This window comes from Pleurodeles waltl, chromosome 5, assembly GCF_031143425.1.
Source record: "Pleurodeles waltl isolate 20211129_DDA chromosome 5, aPleWal1.hap1.20221129, whole genome shotgun sequence".
Lineage (NCBI taxonomy): Eukaryota > Metazoa > Chordata > Amphibia > Caudata > Salamandridae > Pleurodeles > Pleurodeles waltl.
Window position 1 is genome coordinate 17,012,933 of NC_090444.1, and position 11,070 is coordinate 17,024,002.

The 11,070-nt window shown below is 50.0% G+C and overlaps 1 long non-coding RNA gene across 1 annotated transcript; it reads left to right on the forward strand.

The window, feature by feature from the left end:
• The first annotated feature begins 1,885 nt into the window (after positions 1 to 1,885).
• LOC138295294 (uncharacterized) lies at positions 1,886 to 9,556 on the forward strand. The gene is made up of 2 exons (XR_011203565.1): positions 1,886 to 1,992; positions 9,328 to 9,556. It is a non-coding gene; the product is annotated as an uncharacterized lncRNA (long non-coding RNA).
• Positions 9,557 to 11,070: the final 1,514 nt, after the last annotated feature.

Sequence of the window (11,070 nt, forward strand, 5' to 3'; positions counted from 1 at the left end):
GATAGCACAGTTTGTATTGCCTAAAAGGCAGACCGCTCTCTGGGCCCATCCCAATAAAACATCAGTGTTCACTGGGGTGCCTGATTCCTTGGATGTGGTAGCCAGATCTAAAATTTTTGTCAATGGGCCTGCCATATCTAGTAATTTGTCCTGGCAAAGGCGCCAGGATCTGTCTAGGCCCTTTTTGGGATCTTTCCCGTATTTCTTCATGAAGGTAATCAATGTGGGATCAATTTCTGGAGTTTCTGCCACATTATTATCTAACTCCGGTCTGGGGCATTCCGCCTTGAGCCTGGAACGCACCTCTTTATCGAAACCTTTCCTTAAGTTTGCGTGAACGTAAAGTGCTACCTCAGGAGTTGGGAGCCAACTCGAAGATCTAGGGTATATAATCTCTGATGGGTTAAAATCTAAAATTTGAGGTGTAGTGGAGGTAGTTTGATTTTTTACTAAGGTTTAGGGTGGTAATGTCATCAGAATCTGGATCATCGGAGTCTCCCGATGAAGAGGAATTACGTTGGGAGCTATAATTGTGCTCTGCGCTTCTTTTCTTGCGCAATCTTTCAAACATGTCTGCGTGTAACTCTCCAGCCGAGTCTTCCTGTGAGATATTCTTAGATTTTGATTTAGATTTTTTTTGGGAACAGGTGTAGCAGTGTCTGTGGAGGAGGGGGAGGGGTCCCCAGTCATCCAGCCCTGCGCTTGGGCATATTCTAATAATTGGCCTGAAAATGGGCCAAGAGCTCTAGCCAGAGCATCATCAACCGACTGTTGCACTCTTGAATCTAGTACTTCAACCAAATTTATCTCTAGTTGGTTGTCGGTATCATCAGGGTAGAACCCTGCATCCTGGTCACTCCATTGGGCCATATTGAGGTAAAATATATGACCAGAAGACAATAATAATAACAGGGGGAGTGAAAAAACCCCAACAGGAGCACTAGCAGGTCTAATTAATAATATATATATATACTTAAAGCCACACCTAATGAGAGATAAGTATATATATATATACAACAATAATAAAACACTGAGAAGGATGCCTGCAGTAATAATTATTTCACTCTAGGCCCAGCCTGTGTATAAATTTTTACAACCCAGTAAGTGTTCTCCTTATCTGGGCGTGGGGAGGAGTTGAGCAGTTGCTTCAGGCAAGCTCCGATGCCTCACGCGCTGGCAGAGGAATAAACGAACCGATCTCATGTAAGGGCACAGGGGAATGAGATCGGTTCGTAAATGACCTGCGCATTTGGCAACACCTGTTGCCAGAGAAAACAGACTGCGCTTCTAATGCGCAGCCCTCTCCCGTGTTCCCTTCACAAGGGAAATTCAATTAAATGACACTCGGTAAACTGAAAGCGTGCTCGGCATTCTTTACAAAAATAAATAACTCAGAGAGATTCCCTCCACGAAGGAAAATCAATAAAGGCACTTAACTCAACAAGAAAAATCAATAACCCAGAGAAATTCTCTCCCAGGGAAAATCAATAAAAGCACTAAACTCGGCAAGCGAGTGCAGAGAGAGAATCAATATAACCAATTAACTTTCTAAGAAACCGAAACTAAAGGTTTAAAGTAAACACTGAGGCACGCAGACTTGCGGTGCCTGTAACATTTAACAATTTAAACAATCTTAAACTTCAATACAATTAGTACAAGTGAAAAGTTACTTATCTGCTGCGAAGCAGCAAAGAAAGAGGATATGACGTTAGAGGTTATGGACTTTATGGACTAAGGTCACTATGGTTGATTGGTGCATGTGACTTATACACTAGAGCACTTTGGGAAATGTTGTTTTTTGTTTAATCGTGTTTTAATTGGCTGCTGTGATTTTCAGTAAAGAAAGAGAAAGCATAATCCGAGCCTCCGGTCCTGATATAGAATTCAGCGCTTCACGCGCTGCTTTCTCTGATCGTTTTGAGCCTGTAAGGAGGCCGCCCTCAGGGTTTCCTGACTTTTACGGCTCCTAACCCTTGCGTACACTGCGTGGCGGTAAGGGCAGGCTTTCCTGCAAATCTTTCTTCCCTTTGGAGTTTATATATATTTTCTGTCACTTCCAGCATTTTGAGCACGGCAAGGGGGCTGCCCAGTTGAATTAGGTTGGGCGTTGTTCATTGGTGCTCTCACCCCTTTCATTGACAGCCCTTGATGGGGTAAGTGGCGTATTTGATCTGGTCTGGCCCTGGGTCCTTCTCCTGTGGTGGTTTTAGTGTTTTGGGGTTTGTGGATATTTTCCTTGTGAAATGTCTTCGTCCACCCCTTCCATGGACTCTTTCCTGGATCATGCCTACGCCCCATCTTTGGGGATGGAGGAAGTCTTGCCTCCTCAGCGCCATCTTCCTGAGGGCATGGAAAGGTTGGTTTCGCAGGCGGTGGCGAAAGCCCTGGCACTCCTGTAGGATAGAGTGGACAAGTTTATGGATAAGGTGTCCAACTCGTCTGGCGTTTTGGGGGATTTGAACCCTCGGGCTAGTACTTCTAAGACTCCTTCTTCCTCCAGGAAGTGTGACGCGGGGCACCTGGAAGGTTTCGCCCGGTTCAGGGAGGCCTTCTGCAAGAGTGCGCGAACGCTGTACCCTGCCGGGAGGGTGTTTTGCCCGGAGAGCATGGCAGCACTGCAGCCCTGGCACTTGATCCCTTCGTGGGATCACCCCATTCGGGGGTGGTGACTCCGATGACGGGGGCTCATCGGAAGAGGGCCGCATTATGGGTAGACCTTGGCGTCCATCTGCGAACACCTCTAGTGTTGAGGAAGAAGTTTGGGACTCCGTTATGTTTGACCCAGAGGACATCTACCATCCTCGGTCCTCCGAGTGGGTCTCTAATCCCAAGATGGCGGCTTATGTGGCTAAGGCTATCCGCCATCCTTTGGACCAGGAAGTTCGGGCCCATTTGCGGGCGGAATGCCCCAGGCCGGCACTTGGGGACAAGGTGGCGGCTACGCCTTCATTGGATCCGAAGCTATGTACTTTCTTTTCTAAGTACATGCACGATCCTAAGAAATGGATCGATCGTTCTTGGCGGTCTTGTCAAGAGAAACTTTTAGATGTTTTGGGTCCATTGACAAAGATCATTGAATTAGCTGATTCTGCTAAGACCTCAGGAGAGCCGTTACAGACGGACTTGGTCGCAGGATGGGCGCAAAGGGCAGTTTGTCTTTTCGGCAACGCTAATTGCGCTATATCTATTGAGAGACAGCGCTCTCTCCTGATTAATATTGACCCTAAATTGGGGTAACTGGCGACGTCTGAGGCTGGTGCGGTAGCCCTTCGTGAAGGAGCTTGGGAGATTTGTGTCCACATTCTCTGCCTTGGATAAAGCGCAGTCTTCAATGCGCAAGATCTTCCCGGGGAAGGTTTTTGCTGGGGCCGGGCGAGGAAGGGGTCGCTCCTCCGGCCGCTCCCAGCAGTCAGGCCCCTCCAGAGCCCAAGGAAAGCGGAATAACGGTTGGAACGATGGCTGTCAGGGGACCTTCTTTCCCAATAGAGGCTCTGGTCGAGGACGCTCCTCGTGTTTCCACAGAGGCAACTCCAATTCTCAGGGAGGAAGCACAGGTGAGCACTCCCCTTTTGTTCCCCTCAAGAGCTAGGAGGCAGGATTGCTCTCTTCGCAGAGAACTGGGCGTGACTTACGTCCGATCCTTGGGTTTTGGAGACAGTGTCGGGTTTCCGCATAGAGTTCTATGGGACCCCTGTTCAACCAGTTCGACCCCCTCCTATTCGCTTCAGTATCCAGGACTCCCATTTGATAGACGCGGAGGTCCAGCTTCTCCTGGGCAAGGAAGCTGTTGTTCCAGCACCTCTTCATCCGAGGGCGTTCTTGAGCAACATCCTCCTGGTAGAGAAGAAAGACAAGGGTTTCCGTACGGTGATAAACCTCAAGGCGTTCAACAAATGGGTGGTGTATCGTCATTTCAAGATGGAGGTAATCCATCTTCTCAGGGATCTTTTGTGTCAAGGGGACTGGATGATCCGTTTGGATCTCAAAGACGCTTACCTTACGGTCCCCATTTACCCTCCTCACAGTTGTTTTCTGCAGTTTCAATGGAGGAGTCAGATCTACGAGTTCAAGTGTCTCCCATTCGGCCTTTTGTCAGCATCTTGGTGCTTCACGAAGTTGCTGAAACCGGTGGTCGAGTTTCTGAGGACTCGGTGTCAGACTGATTATTTATTTAGACAACATCCTTTTGAAGGACCAGTCCAGGTCGCAACTGTTGTGTTACGCGAACATGACTATTGCACTGTTGCAGGATCTAGGTTTCGTGATCAACTCGGAGAAGTCCTCCCTTTGCCCGTCTCAGTCCACAATGTTTTTGGGTTTCGTGGTGGACACAACGTCCGCGACACTGAAACTTCCGGAGCGCAAGGTCTCCAAGATCAAGAAGGAGATTTCCAAGGTGCTCCGCAGGGACAGGACCTCCCTCCGGCAGATTGCCAGGATTGCGGGTCTTCTGTCGTCCTCTATACAGGCCATCTTTCTGGGTCCCCTGCATTACAAGGCCCTGCAACGTCTGAAAGCCTCTCATCTCTGGAAAGGGCATACCTATTCAGCTCTGGTGGAGCTCTCTTCGGAGGCTCGTTCGAAGATGCAATGGTGGTTGAGCCATATGGATGCATGGAATGGGAAGGCCATTTTTGTCTCTCTCCCCGACATGGTGATAGAGTGGGATGCCAGCAGACTGGGTTGGGGAGCCAGGTGTGGTCAGATCTCCATGGGTGGTCAGTGGACTTCGGAGGAGTTGAACCTTCACATCAATTGTCTGAAGCTTCTTGCGGGCTCGTTTGCGATTCGGTCCCTGACCCGCAACAAGATTTCATGTTGTGTCCTTCTTCGGATGGACAATATATCGGCCAGGGTCCTGGCGGACCTGGCGAAGGATTTTTGGCATTACTGCCTCCAGAGACAGATTTCGGTTACAGCGGAATATCTCCCAGGGATTCAGAACTAGGTGGCGGATTGGAATTCCCGTTACCTCATGAATACCAGCGATTGGCGACTGGATACAGAGATCTTTTGGTCTCTGATGGATCGTTGGGGTCCTTGTTCTGTGGACCTATTTGCTTCTTGTTGGAATGCCCAGCTTCCCACTTACTTCAGTTGGAAGCCTGACCCGGGGGCGAGCGCAGTGGATGCGTCCTTGCAGGATTGGTCGAGCGACCAATGTTATGCCTTTCCTCCGTTTCTTTTGATTCCCAGAGTGGTGGCTCAGGTCAGACGTCAGCGGGCGTCACTGGTTCTGATATCTCCGATTTGGAAAGCTCAAGCGTGGTTCCCCACTCTTCTGGAATTGTCATGGATGGCCTCTCTCAGACTACCGTGTGCCTGGGGTGTCCTCCGGGACCCGCTGGGTCGCCCTCATCCTTTGGTGCTTCAAGGACACCTCAGTCTCATGGCTTGGAGGATTTCAGGGGACGTTGGGAAAACGTCTGTCTTTCACAGAACATTACAACCCTTATCAGACAGTCGTGGGCTCCAGGTACCATCAAGCGATATAGATCGGCCTGGAACAGATGGGCTCGTTGGTGTCTGGAGATGGAAGTGGATCCCGTGGGGGCCCCTATTGAGTTCATATTCAATTTTTTGGCGGAACTTTTTACCTCAGGTTTGAGTTACTGTACCATGAACTCTTTTCATTCTGCGATTTCGGCAGGGCATAATACGATCAATGATGTCCCGGCTGGGGAACACTCCTGGGTAAGTAAACTCTTGAAAGGGGCTTGTTTATCTCGACCTCCTGAACCTAGGTACTCTGGACTATGGGATGTCAATAAGGTTCTTAATTTCCTTTCCTCTTGGCCAGAGAATCGTTATCTATCGAAGAAATAGATTTCCGCTAAGTTGGCAATGCTTTTGTGCCTTGTTTCTTGTAAGCGTGTGTGGAAGTTGGCTCTGTATATACTATTTCAAAGTAAGAAATAGTGTGCACAGAGTCCAAGGGTTCCCCTTAGAGGTAAGATAGTGGCAAAAAGAGATAATTCTAATGCTCTGTTTTGTGGTAGTGTGGTCGAGCAGTAGGCTTATCAGAGGGTAGTGTTAAGCATTTGTTGTACACACACAGGGTTTAAATGAGGAACACACACTCAAAGACAATTCCAGGCCAATAGGTTTTTATATAGAAAAATATATTTTCTTAGTTTATTTTAAGAACCACAGGTTCAAGATTTACAACCAATACTTTAAATGAAAGGTATGTCCCTCAGGTATCTTAGGAACTTTGAATAATCACAATATCATGTACAGTTTTGGCAAAAATGGCAATAAGCTACTTTAAAAGGGGACACAGTGCAAAAATCAACAGTTCCTGGGGGAGAGAAGTGTTTGTTAAGTTCACAGGTAAGTAAAACACTTACAGGGTTCAAAGTTGGGTCCAAGGTAGCCCACCGTTGGGGGTTCAAGGCAACCCCAAAGTTACCACACCAGCAGCTCAGGGCCGGTCAGGTGCAGAGGTCAAAGTGGTGCCCAAAACGCATAGGCTTCAATGGAAATAGGGGTTCCCCGGTTCCAGTCTGCCAGCAGGTAAGTACCAGCAACTTCGGAGGGCAGACCAGGGGGGTTTTGTAGGGCACTGGGGGAACACAAGTAGGCACAGAAAGTACACCCTCAGCGGCACAGGGGCGGTTGAGTGCAGAGTGCAAACAGGCGTCAAGTTTGCAATAGGATTCAATGGGGAGACCCGGGGGTCTCTTCAACGATGCAGGCAGGCAAAGGGGGGGGCTCCTCGGGGTAGCCACCACCTGGGCTAGGAAGAGGGCTGCCTGGGGGTCGCTCCTGCACTGGAGTTCACTTCCTTCAGGTCGTGGGGGCTGCAGGTGCAGTGTGTTTTCCAGGCGTCAGGTTCCTTGAAGCAGGCAGTCGCGGTCAGGGGGAGCCTCTGGATTCCCTCTACAGGCGTCGCTGTGGGGGCTCAGGGGGGTCAACAGTCGCTGGGGAGTCCTCCCTGTAGAGTTAGTTTTCCGCAGGTCGAGCCAGGGACGTTGGGTGCAGAGTGGAAAGTCTCACGCTTCCGGCGGGAAACGTGTGGTCTTTAAAAGTTGCTTCTTTGTTTCAAAGTTGCAGTTTTGTTGAACAGGGCTGCTGAAATCGGGAGCTTCTTGGTCCTTTTAGATGCAGGGTAGTCCTCTGAGGCTTCAGAGGTCGCTGGACCCTGGGGGACGTGTTGCTGTTGCAGTTTTTCTTGAAGTGGGGAGACAGGCCAGTAGTGCTGGGGCCAAAGCAGTTGGTGTCTCCGATTTCTATGCCGGGCTTCAGCAGTCCTTCGTCTTCAGGTTGCAGGAATCTATCTTCCTCGGTTCTGGGAGCCCTAAATACTCAATTTAGGGGTGTGTTTAGGTCTGGGAGGATAGTAGCCAATGGCTACTAGCCCTGAGGGTGGCTACACCCTCTTTGTGCCTCCTTCCTGTGGGGAGGGGGCACATCCCTAATCCTATTGGGGGAATCCTCCATCTGCAAGATGGAGGATTTCTAAAAGTCAGAGTCACCTCAGCTCAGGACACCTTAGGGGCTGTCCTGACTGGGGAGTGACTCCTCCTTGTTTTTCTCATTATCTCCTCCAGCCTTGCCGCCAAAAGTGGGGGCAGTGGCCGGAGGGGCGAGCATCTCCACTAGCTGGGATGCCCTGTGGCGCTGTAACAAAAGGGGTGAGCCTTTGAGGCTCACCGCCAGGTGTTACAGTTCCTGCGGTGGGAGGTTAGAAGCACCGCCACCCAGTACAGGCTTTGTTACTGGCCACAGAGTGACAAAGGCACTCTCCCCATGTGGCCAGCAACATGTCTGGTGTGTGGCAGGCTGGCAAAACTAGTCAGCCCACACTGGAAGTCGGGTATGTTTTCAGGGGGCATCTCTAAAATGCCCTCTGGGTGTATTTTTACAATTAAGTGCATACTGGCATCAGTATGCATTTATTGTGCTGAGAAGTTTGATTCCAAACTTCACGGTTTTCAGTGTAGCCATTAAGGTGCTGTGGAGTTCGTGTTTGACAGACTCCCAGACCATATACTCTTATGGCTACCCTGCACTTACAATGTCTAAGGTTTTGCTCATGCACCTATGCCCTCACCTGTGGTATAGTGCACCCTGCCTTAGGGCTGTAAGGCCTGCTAGAGGGGTGACTTACCTATGCCACAGGCAGTGTGAGGTTGGCATGGCACCCTGAGGGAAGTGCCATGTCGACTTAGTCATTTTCTCCCCACCAGCACACACAAGCTGGCAAGCAGTGTATCTGTGCTGAGTGAGGGGTCCCTATGGTGGCATAAGACATGCTGCAGCCCTTAGAGACCTTCCCTGGCATCAGGGCCCTTGGTACCAGGGGTACCAGTTACAAGGGACTTACCTGGGTGCCAGGGTTGTGCCAATTGTGGAGACAAAGCTACAGTTTAGGGAAAGAACACTGGTGCTGGGGCCTGGTTAGCAGGCCTCAGCACACTTTCAAATCATAACTTGGCATCAGCAAAGGCAAAAAGTCAGGGGGTAACCATGCCAAGGAGGCATTTCCTTACAGCGTGTTTCAGACGTGCGTGCTTTGGATGTGTCAGCTTGGGTTTTCACTGCGGAAGGGGTTACTTTCACTATTTCTAGGCGGACCAAAACAGGTACCAGGTTTGTTTTGTAACCCAGTTTTGATTCTCACCCTAAGTTATGCCTGGTTAGATGTTTACAGACTTATGAGGCTGTCACAGAGGAGGATAGACCTCCGGGAGAAAGACAACTCATGATTACTATCAAGAAGCCGTTTAAGGCTGTGTCTTCCCCTACCATTGCTAGGTGGGTTTGTTGGGTCATGTCAGAATCTGGGATTGACATTCGGCATTTTGGAGCTCATTCCACTAGAGGTGTGATGGCTTCCAAGGCCATTCTGGTCGGTGGGAGATTGGAGGATATCATGAATTCAGCGGATTGGTCCTCGGAGTCGGTTTTTAAGAAATTCAATTTTAAACTGCTCCATGAAGCTGCATCTTTAGTGGTAAGTAAGCTTTGAACTTGCATAATCCTCGCCTCCGGTCCTGATGTAGGATGTAAAATTTCCTAGCTACCATGAAGGAAACTTTCAATTCTATTAAGGACACGGAGGCGAGGAATATCCCTCCCTCATAGTATAGCAGTATTTCCATCCAGAGTTAAGTTATACACTATTTATGGGAGACCTTTTTTCTTATCTGCGAAGGTTATTGGCTTTATGCATATTGTTGATGTCTCAATTTGGTGATGATCTTGTTCTTTATTTTGCTTCTAATGTTTTTATTCTGCTCATTAACATGTTTGATATTCTAGCAGGTGCATTGCTTTTGATGTATGCCTGTTACGGTGTCTGATATTTTCCTTATTTTGTAGGAGGTGATTCCAAAGGGGAATGAAGTTGTGAGTTCCTTAACTTTCTTCAGTGAAGAAGAGGAAGGACTGTGCCCGTCAGTTATATATATACTCCTCGTTATGGACATTGGATTGGCTATGAGTTGTCATGGTTACTTGGGCATCATGGGTCTTGAAGTTTATGTTTGTTCCGAACTTGTTTGAACTTTGAACCTGCTGTTGTGAATAAAGTGAAGAAAGGACTGCATAATCCTCGCCTCAGTGTCCTTAATAGAACCTTCATGGTAGCTAGGAAATTTTACATTTCACATGCCACAGAACTCCCTTCTCCATTCTGCTCTTTTTTCCTTTTGCAGTTTCTTATAGTGCCAACTCTACCCGATGGCATTGCAGCGTTTACGTGAGCTCTAGGTTACATTACACAAGGACAGATTGTATCATTTTGTTTTACGCATAGGGAGCTTAAGCTTTTCTGGGCATTTTATATAGCGCAATGTTGGCTTCTCTTTTTAAGAACCAGGCGGCTGACAATGCCCTCGTTATTCACCCATGAGCTCCCTTCATCCAGTCTTTCCTTAGGGTGCAGAGAATCTTGGTAGCTTCATAGCCATGCTGCCCACATGCAGTGACCAGGAGTCTTCAAAGCGTCAACAGTAATATTTAGGGAAATGATGACATCAATGAAACCAACATTTGACCTCTAGGCGCTTTACACACTTGTGGACCCATCACTATGTAACACCTAGAGCTCTCCAGCCAGCCTTGGGACACTCATCCGTCTTATAAAGAACCCCAGTCAGCCAGAACAGACTGCCTGTTGTTGTGTGCCCCAGGGCACTAAAAGGGCCGGGTGGGCAGTGCAAAAGAAAACACGGGACACAGGCCCTCATTCTGACCCTGGCGGTCGGCGAAGAGACGGCGGTCGGACCGCGAACAGACCGGCGGTATTAAAAATGGCATTCTGACCGCGGCGGTCCCCGCCGCGACCGACCGCCACTTCTCCACTCCGACCGCCACGGCGGTCATGACCGCCGGGCTGGAGTTTGCGCACTCCGGCCCGGCGGTCGTCCCAAGACCGCCAAGGGTATTATGACCCTGCCTACCGCCGCGGTTTCTTGCGGGCGGGAACCGCCGTGCGAACCATGGCGGTAAGCACTATCGGGGCCAGGGAATTCCTTCCCTGGCACTGATAGGGGTCTCCCCCACTGCCCCCCCGAGTCCTCCCCCCACACCCTCCACCCACCTGCCACCCCCCAGAGGTGGTACGAACCCCCTCCCCACCCCCACCCCGACATGCACATACATGCACCCCGACATGCACACACCCCCAACATGCACATATACACACCCCCTACACACACATACACAACGGGGACACATACCCGCACACATACATGCAGACATGCGCACCTGCCGAACAGCACACATTACCCATAGACACAGCAGCACCCCCCGCCCGCATACACGCACTCACACACCCCCTCTACACACTCACACGCACACCCCCATGCACGCCCACATCACACAACACCCCCCCACCCCCTCCCCTCACGGACGATCAACTTACCTTGTGCGTTGGTCCTCCGGGAGGCGACGGGAGCCATGGGGAGGTGACCGCCAACAGAAGACCGCCACACAGAAATGTGGGTCGTAATTCTGTGGGTGGTGTTCTGCTGGCGTGGCGGTGGAGGTTGACCAGTCTCCACTTTCCCGCCGACCGCCAGTGTGGCTGCTGGCGGTTTTCCGGCGGAACGCTCCCAGCGG